The sequence below is a fragment of the Agelaius tricolor genome, unplaced genomic scaffold (genome assembly GCF_023055355.1).
Source record: "Agelaius tricolor isolate 1412-34295 unplaced genomic scaffold, bAgeTri1.0.p SCAF_10, whole genome shotgun sequence".
Taxonomy (NCBI): domain Eukaryota; kingdom Metazoa; phylum Chordata; class Aves; order Passeriformes; family Icteridae; genus Agelaius; species Agelaius tricolor.
This window is the reverse complement of record NW_027269270.1, coordinates 6,022,530-6,034,940: the sequence shown is the minus strand read 5'-3', so window position 1 is coordinate 6,034,940 and position 12,411 is coordinate 6,022,530. Positions and strand designations below refer to the sequence as shown.

The 12,411-nt window shown below is 43.5% G+C and overlaps 1 protein-coding gene across 2 annotated transcripts in view; it reads right to left on the bottom strand.

The window, feature by feature from the left end:
* MYO1B (myosin IB) overlaps nucleotides 1–6,860 on the bottom strand; it is a 108,898-nt gene extending 102,038 nt beyond the window's left edge. The window contains exon 1 of one of the 2 annotated variants that reach the window (XM_071434527.1): nucleotides 6,664–6,860. The gene's annotated coding sequence lies outside the window, so the exon portion shown is untranslated. Of the gene's footprint in view, nucleotides 1–6,308; nucleotides 6,440–6,663 lie in introns of those variants that run through there. The other variant, XM_071434526.1, reaches the window with a different exon arrangement.
* Between the last annotated feature and the right edge of the window lie 5,551 nt (nucleotides 6,861–12,411).

The following is a 12,411-nucleotide window of genomic DNA, read 5'->3' as shown; positions in this document are numbered from 1 at the left end:
ACGAAGTTGCTTTTCAACACACGGTAATCACTCTTGTCCAGATGTCCCTGAAGTTAAAAGCCAGCAGACAGTGTTTTTATTAACAACTAGCACGATAAACAGAGATTTTTCCAAATAAAATAGAACACTTCACAGATTTAGAGAGGGACACCTTCTTAAAACATCAATAGAACGCAACTCCCTTCCACAGAGGGAAAGCAGCTGGTCCCAGGGCAGGCAAACTCACACACACTCACGGCTACTGAGTTTCCCCTCGCTGGGTTTCAGTGAGAACTGTCATCTGGCAGCTTATGGGAAGCAAAAAGTTCTATTCACACGAGATACAGGCAAGCTCCCCGTGTTCCAGAAATGTTACAAGGCACAAGGAGCTCCAGCTCTGCCCTTGCTTGCCAAAAGATTTTCCAGGGTTTCTCCCGGAGTGAACTTTGTTTCCACAGAGCCCTGCACTCTTTGATCACTGGAGGTAATCTCCAGAGCCCTTTTAGCCCTGACAGACTGACAGCCTGTGAGCTGAACAATGGTAATTGAAGCTGCATCTGTCCTGTGTGCTCCAGACCACAGCATCCTACAGCCACGACTACCACACTGCACTGCTCCAGAGTGCCATTATTCAGCCTTCTCCATGAGAAACACTCCTTATGGTGTGCCTTATTCACAGACTAAATTTGTTCCTGATCTGCTAACATCCACTTTTTCTTGATTTTGCTAATGCTGCTGGGGTTTGGCTTTGGTTTTTAATTTAAATGTGTTTTCTCCCTCATGGGGAGGGAGGAAACATATTGACAAAGGTTTATTTCAATGGACTTCATTCCATATAATGCATAGTCAATATTGCCTATTTCCCTCTCAGTGGCTTTTCCTTGGCCATCCCAACCACCCTTTTTTACTCCATCTTCTACGTGAGCCCATCTTGACGGAGCAGGGTGTACAAAGGATTCATGGTACATCATGGCAGCAATATTTCCTCATCACTGCCAGGAATATTCCTTCTTAGAGAGATTAATTTTCACCCCTTCAATTTTTTTGAAGGGATGAAAATGAATCTTTTCCTTCTCCAAAGGTTCCTTCTCCAAAGCTCTTTTCCTTCTCCAAAGGTTCACAGGGAATTAGCACCTCCCAAGCTTGCTCTGCACAACAAACCTCAAGTGCTCCATCAGTCACAGACCTACTTGCACACATAAAAGTTAGGAAGGGTCTCCAGACACTCCAGCAACCCCATGTTTATCTTGTAGCCTTAACTACTCCCAAAAATAATCTGCCTTTCAACCTCTACCACCTTTCTGCTGCCCAGTCTCCAAGCCTCTCTTGATGAAAAGGTAGAGCAGCTGTTATTTTTGCTGGAAGCTGGGCATCCCAGGTATCCCTTCTTTCACATCAGGTAAGCATGAGCTCTGCTAGGAGGAGCTTTCTTCTCAGCCCTCACACATGAAGCTCTAGCCAAGCTATTAAGTGAACTGGTTCCCAGAGTCCCAGAAAAAATGGCATCTCTTCATCTCTTCCCCAGTGTCTCTATGTTAAGTTGCTTATTTGCTTCCATAGAGAAACAGTGGGGAGGATTAATAGCAACTCACTCCCTTTAAAAGCTCTCCCAACAGCAGGGCTGACTTCTCACTGCAGTGCCATCCACAGAGTCCATATGCTGTAAGGAATTTAAGGATACCTCTGATCTAAAGGGATACTCTTAATTGTGCTCCAAATTGTTTTAACACAAAGGCATTAAAACACAGAGAGTGAGAGAAACTTCCTTTGCTTGTGCTTTCCCAAGATACAGAACTCAACCCTTCATCCCCCAGCAGTTTCCTCATTTCTGAGGTGCAGGTTCTCAAAGGTTACTGGCGAGGATTTAAGCACAGTGTCAGGACACTGCATGTGCTCCATTGTGCATAAAAACTGGTGGTTACCCTAAGGCCCAGGATTTCAAAGACCTTCAAACACCACTACAGTCTTGTAGACAAAAGGAGAACAGACTCCATAAAGAAAATGCATGTAAAAGAGTAGAAACTCCACTACCTGGGTTTTTTCCATTGTAGCAAAGCCTACAGTTTAATTATTCTTATTTGTAATTTTATATTTGTACTCTTATTGCAATTCAAAGTACCCCCAGTAGCACTTTAGCGTGTACAAACTATGAAAATTATAGAATATTACAGAAAAAGAAGCATCAAGCAAACAGCAAGAGAACTCACACACAAAGCATATTTGTGGGCCCAGGAAACTTTTACCACTGCTGACCAGGCTGTGGTCACACACTTTTAAAAACTGGTTTCCGCTTACAGTAAGGAAAAATGAGTCTTTCCTTGCTGCCTTCATTTAGAAAATAAAGAAATCTACAAGAAGCACTTCTAATAGTACAACACCCACCAACCCTTCTGCTACTCAGCACCTATTCCTCTTTTTCTCCTTGGTATAGGCTCTTACTTTTTTTTGCTCTCATGGTCCTCCTGCCCAACAACATAAAGATTTCTGCCAATACAAGACCCTTGGAAGTGCTTCTGCCTCTCCAAGACAGGGAGAACAAGGAGAAGTTAACCACTACCTCCACACTGAAGAAGCAATTCCAAGGCAGCACTTCACAAAGCCAGAGACAAGGCAATTACCACTCCCCACCCCTGCAAAGGAAAGAAAATCTTAGCAAAGGTAAACATTTCTTGCCCTTACTCCTTGGGACTCTGGATTCCTTATCTTGAGCCTTCAGCTTGTTTGCTGAAGTGTTAAATCTGGTCACTCAGGCTGGAGACCACCTCTCAATTGCTTTCCTCCCAAAAGCTGGAGCACTGTAAGAAAGATGTTGTTCTGGCCTCTGGGGTCCATAACTGCTGCTTTAAACTCTGCATACAAGAATTCCCCAACCAGTTTGCATCTGGAAAGGGGACTTGATAATGCTTCTCAGCCTCTGAAACTGTATTTTTAAGCACTAGTCTTTCTCACTGAAACTTTCACATCAACACGGTGACTTTGCTATCAAACTTAAAATATATATATCAAGAAATGGATACAAGTTTCCTTGGTGATACCAAATGGGATATTTCCCAGTAAAATGGAGCTGGGAGAGGCAAAAAGATGAACTTTCTATTATTTCTATTATTCTATTCATTTTCCTTTAAAAGCTATGCCACTATCAGGAAACAAAAAACCAAACCAAACCAAACAAACAAACAAAAAAAAGAGAGATCCTGGTCTTCACACTGTTTAGAACCAAAATTTGGAGTAGTACACACCGAAGGACCAAAGCTTTCCCAAACCACAAGCAAACTGGGGCACAGCTGCAAAGCATGAATATTTTGAGACTAATGCTCAAACACACCAGAAAAGACCCACAAAAACACCCTCGTTGTAGTTCCAGTATCGTCTCTAACAGCTACTTCACCACATATGACAAAGAGTTGCAGAGATTTCCACTATCCCATCAGCACAAAATTAAAATGTTTAACTTTTGGTAGGGTTGTGGATTTCGGGGCTTTTTTCCATTCTGGGAACTGCAAAACAGGAGAAAATCAATGTTATTCTTTACAGTTTCTTTATGACAAAGCATGCCTAGATGTTAGCTTATACACCAGAAATCAAGCTCTGGTTTCCTTCTTTTTTGGAGGTTATGAATGGAGAGGTTACATAAGGGTGTAACAAGAGCTGTTACTTCCTTTCCCAGTTGAAGAGAAAAAGCTGTAGATCAAGTTACAGACTCCAGGGCTGGTCATTGCTACTTCAATCTTCCTAAAATTCTTGCCAGCAGTCCCACAACAAACAGAAGAGGCTACTTAGAAGGCTCTGAGAATTTAACAGACTAACTACACAGCTATAAGGGAGGGAAAAACCCCTTTATTTTTGTCTTTCATCAAACTCAGGAAATTCCCCAAGCTTGATGCATACAGCCACTCAAGCCACCACTTTCCATTTCAGTTCGCTGCTCATTAGTACAGTAAAAAAAGATGAATGAAATACAGGGTAGGATTCAAAGGATGCTCTGGTACACGAGCTGTGCTAAACAAGCTCAGCAGCCTGAAAGGGCACTGGACGTTGGTGGGTATGTCAGCATTTGTCCCAGCTCTGACCACACAAGGCAAATGAAAGGAAGGAACAGTGTCCAGCTTGGCCCACACCAGAACTGAGCTTTTCTCCAAACCATCCCACTGGCACTTCCTTCACCTTCCTCTCCAATTCCCAAGCCGCTGCTACTACTGCTGCTGAAGGAAGATGAGATCAGACTCCAACATGAGGAATTTCTGTTCCCACAGAGCTCAGGGAAACCAGATGATCTCAGAGAATCATGTGAAGCAAGTCCCTGACACTTCCATGAGGCAGAGTATCTCCAGTATGTTGCCAGCAGTTTCTTAAGAGTGCACAGTGGGAAAAATTAATGACTTTGCTTATGTTTCCAATTGCTCTCTCCCACTTCCTCTCCTCATTAGCCAGACTTTTATTTTCCCTTCCCCCAGACGCTCTAGTAGGCTTGCAATGTACATTTGCCCTTCTAAAGGCAATTACATCGAGTCTTGCACAATGCCTGAAAGGGCTAACACAACAGAGCTAAACTGCCGGCCCCTGGCATCATTTCCACACAGAGCTCCTCCCCACAGGTGTGATTTAACAAGGTCTCTTACCAAAAAAAAAAAAAAAAACAAAACAAAAAAAAAAAAAAAACCACAAAAACAACAACAACAAAAAAAAAAAAAGTAAAAAAGCAAGCTTCTGTGATTTAAGATGCTTCCATGAGTCCTTTCACCTTCACTTTGCTGAGCACTCAATCTGACCGTGGTGCTCATGAGGAGCCAGAAGCCTTTTAGATATCCAACACCACAAAGGCGTTTCAGCAACATCCTAAGGATATGGAGGAACTCGTGGCAACCTAACACGCAGTAAGTGCTACAAGCCAACACAAGCAGTGACCACTTTATGTTACTTTGGGAAGAATGGGAACGCTCCAACCCTCACACCTTCACACAAAATTAAGCCCGAGGCAGCACATTGCTTTAAGCACTGAATTGAAGACATTCTTACACACAAGCCTGGGATAACTGGAAATAAAAGCTCATGAGAAGAATGTCTTTACCTTTCATGTGTTCAAAAGCAGCCAAGGACTGAACTTAACTTTAACAGATGGGTCGGAGTGTTTCTGTTCTCTAACACTGCACACTTTTGGGGAAAGCCTTGTTTTTGACACAGGGCTTGACAAAGTGATGATTCATGCAGGGAAGGATGGGCAGCTTGTTGCCAGCCTTAATTCACAATTAACAATAGGACAGACGGATATGGAAGGCTCATGATTCCACATAAAATTCGCGAAGTCAGGAGTTTTACCTGACCTTTATGCCAGTGGCCATTTCCAATCTGGATATATTTTAAATAGTTCCTCTGACATACATTTTAAGAGTAGTTAGCTTTTATTTCGTTACTCTTACGCTTGTCCCTTAGAATAGTGGTCCTGACTAAATACATAGCAACTGATTTAATGACATGGTCTGAAATTTCAAAGCTTTAAATTAGTGGGAAAAGCAAACAGCACATGTGAGCACAGAGCCACCGTGGGCAAGGCAAGCGAGCACTGGACCACTTGGTGACTGCCCCGCTCCCCGTGGCTCTGCTAGGAAGGCCATTGTTTTCCAGCGGGGAGTGTGGCCGCTCCGAGGAACAAAGGGATGCCCTTCCCAAAACAGCGGCAGCAGATGTCCCACACCGAATCCCAACAGCCTCCATGGGCGCACGGTATTCCTTGGGAGGCTGCACCAACCCGTCCCCTCAAGGAAGTTCTCTGGGACAATGACCTGCCCTGGAAAGCCCTTCCTCAAGTCTCCTCTCCAAGTGTAACCCGACAGCAGAATCCATCATCCTGCTCCAAGTTACCAGCGCTCTTCCCACGGTTCCCCCGAGCCCCACAGCCCAGCCCGTTCTTTTGCATTCAGGGAAGCCGCGCACACGGGGTAATTATTTTAGACAAGAAGAAACAGATGCCACGCTCTCTTCCCAGAAGGAGCACGCACACACACACACACACTCTCTCTCTCTCATATTTGAGGGAGCGAGCCCCGGACCGTCCCCGCGTGTGTGCGCACCGCGTTCATGCCTAAATGAAGCCGTCCCATCCCCGCTGCCATCCACCGGAGCTCAGCGCACGCAGAGCGTCCCGGAGCCGCAGTTCTGCGCGGGGAAGGGGCGCCCAGGAGGCGCCGGGGCCGCCGTGCCCGGACCCGCACCCAGCACCGCCGCCCCTCCTCACGGGAGAGCCGGCGCCGACCCCATCCCCATCATCCCCTTCCCCATCCCCGAGCGTGTCCCGGAGCCGCGAAACAAAGGGAGTCCCGGGGGAGCTGTACCTCTGCCGCCGAAGGGCGCTGCCCGCCGTCCCGCCACCGCCCGCCGCCTCCCGCCCCGAGCTGCCGGCGGACGCTGCCCTGCCGAGGAGCCGGAGCCGAGCGAGCGGGGCTCAGCCCCGGCCCCTCCCCGCCAGCCCGCCCGCCCGACAGGGGCGGAGGCGCCGCCGCCCGCCCGCCCCGGGCCCGCAGCGCCGCCCGGCGGGCACCGCTCCCCGCGCGGGGTCCGGGCTGCATCGAGCATCGGGCTGAACCCGCTCCCCGGGCTGCGCCGAACCCACGGGCTGAACCGAGACCCCACACTGCACCCGCTCCCCCGGAGCTGCACCGAACCCCCGCGACCCGCCGCCCTCCTCACCTGGACTCCCGCGCTTCAGACCTGCCCGCTCTGCAGTTGTCCAGTTCATTTCTTTCACCCTCACCGTAAGCCGTCAAAAACTAAGTGAAAAAGATAAATTGGCATGTTTTGGTGTGAAATCCAAACATCTCCCATTCGGTTTCTGTAATAATCTTTTCAGTAGTTTCTGAGCTCAGTGTAAGCACCAGAAAGTGTTTACAGCAAGCTTTGACATAACATAGTCAATAACAAGTCATAGTTTATCTGCTCAATCCTGCCCCTGATAAGCGCAGGAGCCGCCGACTATGGAGAGCGACTGCCCTATTGTGTGAAAGGAGGGGCAAAAAAGGAAAAAAGCCCTAAAGGGCTCATATTGTGTTTCTGGCGCTGAGGTTTCTCCCCACCCCCGTGAAAACTCCCCATTCACAGATGAGATGGAGAACGTAGGTCTGTATGACACACTGACACACTTCCTGGCGAAATACCCCGCGTGAAAAGTTTCACTGCTGGTGCTTTTTGCCTAAGAAACCAATAAACACATTTTGTTACTGTCTCGTGTTTGCAAGCAGGTTTTTTCCAAGCTGGGTTGTTTCTAAATAGCGATAAGCTTCCATTCAACCCCAAGCTAAACCTACATTTGCTAGATACCAGTGAGAAGAGGACCTGAACTGCAGATACACAACCAGAACTCTTTAGGATGTGGAAGAAATCCTGCTTATATCACGAGAATCAATGCGATCAGAATCGCACAGTGAAGATGCAAAATGCATTTTAAACCCTTCCTCATTAGAATACTTCAGATATTTCAAAGTCAATCCTACATGTTCAGATACACATCTCCTTGGTAGTCCTTCTGCTTATAGAAAGAGAAGGTGTTCACACACAATTTTCAAATCTGTAATTGTACAAGTGTTGGAGACAGCTCCCAGGTGAATCCCAGGAACTAGAGCCTTAAAGCCCTGCTGATTCACAGACTCATCACTGCTTTATTATTTTCAGCACATATACTTAGCTCCTAAGATTAGTCTTGCCCTTATTTTTTTATATCTGTAAAATTAATTACTGCATTCATTAGAAGTGGTCAACAACTACTTCAACAGAATATTTTTCCTGCTGAAGGACTGAAGGCTTAATCAACACTCAGTTGTATGGAAATAGTGACAGACTGATGCAGGTATTCTCAGGAGGATAATTTAGCTTTTAGCTTAATTTGTCTTTAGGAAAAAGGCACAGGCAAGAACTATTCCTGAGCAGCACCATGACCCTGTCTTTTCACCTTTTTCTTGCTTCAGGTAAGTGCTTTTCTCATGACTCAACTCACTTTCAGGGAGATAGTTCTTGCATTCTTTCCCAAATAACAAAGGGAAACAATATTAATATATTTTTTTAAAATTCATTTGCTCCAAATCTAAATGTAAACAAGTCTCAGTAAGGAAAGCAACTACTGTCCAGTCAATGCTAGTTTTCTACAACACACACAGAACAAAAAGAAACATCCCAAGACAGTGACTGCAAGCATTTCACTGAGAAAGTACATGTTTCAACTTAACACATTAAAATTATCATAAGCTATTGTCATAGCATTAAAATAGAATTTTTTTTACCTCTGAGGTTAAAATTTTCCATTTGATTCAAAGAGAAGGATCACAGGGGAATAAAGCAGTGCAGCTTTCCTTGCATGGTCCTACCATGGTACTTCAGAAGGGGTAACACTGGTTCCTTCTCAGGTGCTCTCTTCATGCCCATTTGATGTTTAGATTCCTGTAAACAGAATTTCCATTCATGACCACTGTTGTCTTATAACACATATAATATTAATATTATTATAATAATATATCTTCATGAAGTTGCCTTGTCCTCCAGGAAACAAGCAAAAATTACCTAGAATTTTCCCCAGCCTTCCAGCATCCATTCCCTGCCTTGTTTCAGGTTTGTGTGACAGATATCTTGTTTTCCATCCTTATGCTGAGACAATTTTCCAATTTCACTATAAAATGGGAATTAGCAGCCTGTCACTGTATCTTACATTCTTTGCTTTGTAGAGCAAGTAAAGGAAGAAACATTAGTTCCAAAACACATCTTCTTTCCTCAAAGCAGGTAAGTGCAATGCAAAGAGTATCCAATTCAAGCTAGAATATTTTTCATTTTACTACATCTAGTGCACTACATAATTACCTCTGAAACTATCTGCAGTAAATAATAATAATAAAAATCTAAAATAGACTAAAAGACTTGCCTAGTCACAGATGATCAGTTGGACCCCAAGAATTATTTTCTGTAAAATATGGCTCATTTCTTAAAGGCAAATAGTATCTCCTGGGCCATATAAGAGATCAGGGATAATCAGTATTCAGCACACATTCAGGTCTCTCTCAAACACAGGGTATAACCTGGGGGATATTTAAGGGAATTTCCAACTATTGAATCATTAAATATCCTCTCTTCAGCACACAGATGTCACTCTGAAGGGGCATAGGCAGGGCTTTGTTCACCAACAGCCTCCAGCCATTTCAGAGAAGAAAATGGGAATGTGTCTGCATCCCTTTTTGCAGGTCCTGCATCCCAATTTACCAAAAGCTGTGACAGACATCCACGTACATCAGAGCAGCTTAAGAGCTGCTTATTTACAAGAGCTCTTATTCACAAATAAATAAATAAATAAATAAGCAGCTCTTTCAATTTTTTCCTTTTCTTTTTCTGGATGTTTCCACAGGATGAATTACAGTTTCTTGATTGCAGCCTTGCAGTCTACAGCTTCACGAGGCAAGGAGCTGGGTACAAAACCCACTGTGAAACTGAGACTGAAAGGGCCAAACTGTGGAGATTTAGGGTATGGTTTAGCCTGACAAACCATGAATCAAACACACAACAGCCCTTGGAGTGGCCTCTGACAGTCCCTGGCAATCAGAAGAGCACTAGTCAGGGGCTGGAAGCACCTCCTAGCCAGCCTTGCAAGGAAGAGAGGTAAAGAAGGGCTGACCCAGCCGCTTCAGAGAACAAAATTATTGTGAGCTGCAATTTGCACAGCCTGTCAGGATTTGCAGCAAGGCAGGAGAGGAATCTAGTTCCAGTTCATGGTGCTAGGATAAGGACAGCTCACCAGAAATACAGAGACACCTGATGGTATCAATTAAAACTGGATGGGAGTTTCCTCCAATGCATTGAGTTGGTTGAACCATGTATTTAAAGACCAGAATTAATAAATCAATACATAAGACAGGTATTATTATTTGTAACTTAAAATTAGTTTGTGATAGCTAAAAAGAAAAGAAAAATATCAATCCTTGTTTTTCTTAATCTTTCATACTGAAGGATATTTACTGATTGCCACGTTTTTATTATTTAATTTTTTTTTTGAGATACAATTTCCATATATGGTGAGATTAACAAGGCAAGATCAATTTTTTTTCCTATTCATAAATGAAGAAATTGAGTCAGCAAGAGTAACCCAACCACAAAAAACCCATAAACACAGCATTTCCTTGATAGAGTGGAAGACAGTTTAGATGTCAATGTTTCTTAGCCACAAGAGCATGCTCAGCCATTTTTCCTATAATCGGTGAGAAAATTCTGCCACATTTCATAAAATGTGGTAGCTATACCTCTATTGTAAGTGTATCAGGAGTTGTGGGAATATACTTTACAGTAGTTGGAATACTTTTCTACTTCAGGCAAAAAGAAAAAAACCCAGTACTTGTAAAACAACAGAAGATTTTACTCTAGGACTGAGCAGGAGATATAACAATGGAAAATGGCTACAGGTTTGAGCTCTGGCTGTACTCAAGTGAATGATTCAAGAAACTGCCAGGGCACCAGCAAACTCCAGGTTTTAGTCAAAAAACCCAGAAAGCACAGCTCATCCTTCCTTCAGCCACCTGTGGCAATTGAACTGCACACAATTAGTGGCTCTGTGCAGCCACTGGCTGGAATTGTCTTCAGGTGCTTTGGACAACATCAATTCATTCAGTACTGAGAGAGATCATCTGCCTCCCTTGAGATGGAGCTCACACAGGATTTGTATTTCCACCTGACAAAACACCATCAGATTTCCATTTTGCCATAATGTGTCCTCATTTTGCCAAGGAGGGACTTTGGCTTTTTGTCCAGAGGCAGCAATATTCCTCCAGTAACATGGCATTTTTCTCCTTTCAGCAAAAAACAGCTTGAAGGTCTAAACCCAGAATTTAAGGGAAGAGGTCACCCAGGAAAAATCTTACCTTGTGTGATAGGATGAAGTACAGGATCTGACAAGCTGTGTTCACTTAGTAATTCTGCTTTTCAGTTCAAGAGTAAGCACAACCATTAAAATTAAGAAAAAAAACAAAACACAAGAATTACAAACATGAGAGCTGCAAGAACCTTCTGAACTGCAAGAACCTTCTGAACTGCCATCTTGCTAATTCTGCAAACTTGGAACATATTTCAAGAGGTCAAGGAAGAGTCTGATCAGAGGTAAGTCTTGAAATTGCAGGTTTTCTAAGTAGTATTTCCCCACTCTCACAAAGGATTTTATCATTGATGTTACAGAAGAAGACAAAGTCCTATTTTTCCTAGTAGAACAAATTAATCTTTCCTCCCTCTGCAAAAGAAGTATTTTTAAGACATAGCTGCATGCATCCCTTCGCAAGTATCCCCTCAAGCAAGTCACAGAAATTGTAATTAGGAAAGGGGAAAGCCCAGTGTCTCCTGTGAGATCCAAAAGTTCCTATCAGCACATTTAATGGGAAGAGAAAAATCTTCAGTTTGAATCCACACAGCAGCAGGGAGATGTCCCTTATTGCCAACAAAATCACCCAACACAAAGGCATTGAAATTGAACTGTAAGTATATAAAAGCTTACTTTCAGAATAAACCCAAGTATATTTTATAACACTACATCTCCCATGCCACATTCTGTGGTGTAACAAATTGCTAATGTCTGGGAATGACCATCCCTGTGTGGTACTGTGAAAAGATGTGAAACTCTACTGAGGAGTTATGTTGTCTTATTATTTTTCACACTATTTAAAACTGTCTGCAATTTCCACTAGAAATTTTTAAATGCACTCCCACTCCTTACATAAGGAATTGACAGAAAGTGGTGTTAGAAAAGCAGTAGCCTCAGAAACTGAAAAGGAAATGACTTTTTAAGAGGTCTTATCCTAAATACTAATACTGAACAGCATCCAGGCAGTTTACAGACAAAGAAATGATGATGCACGTGATTTCTTTAATGTATGGCTCCCCTAAAGAAGGGTTTAAAAGGGAACTGACTATGCAAGTTTTAAGCTGTGGATCCAAACCCTTTTTGAGTCCAAGCAAGAGAGCAGACAAATTCAGCCAGGCTCTTTGCTGGCTATGCACCAGTCTATAAATGGCAGCAATGATGGAAGCAGTAGGAATAAGAAAGAATCACAGCATGGAAAAATCAATGGCTAAAGAACTTCAAAATTAGATGTTTCTGGAAGTTCCTTCTTACTAATTCTGTAAACCCAAGAGCCTTCCAGTTTGCCTGCCAGCTAAAGAAAAGAGATCAACTTATCTAGGGCACATAAGAACAATTATTTCTTCCACCTTAATTGCAAGAAATACCCATGAAAGGTAACCCATCTGTGAAGGATGTGACTGCACATGCCAGGCAGATGTTGCCAGCACCAGAGCTCCTTCTATGTTCTCCAAATGTTAACTCCTCACTAGGGATTATGCATGTCTTCTATGTGGGCAAAGAGCATTTTCTTTGTTCTCCAGCTTTATTACAACACAGTGAACTCTTTGGGAGTGCAAATTTTT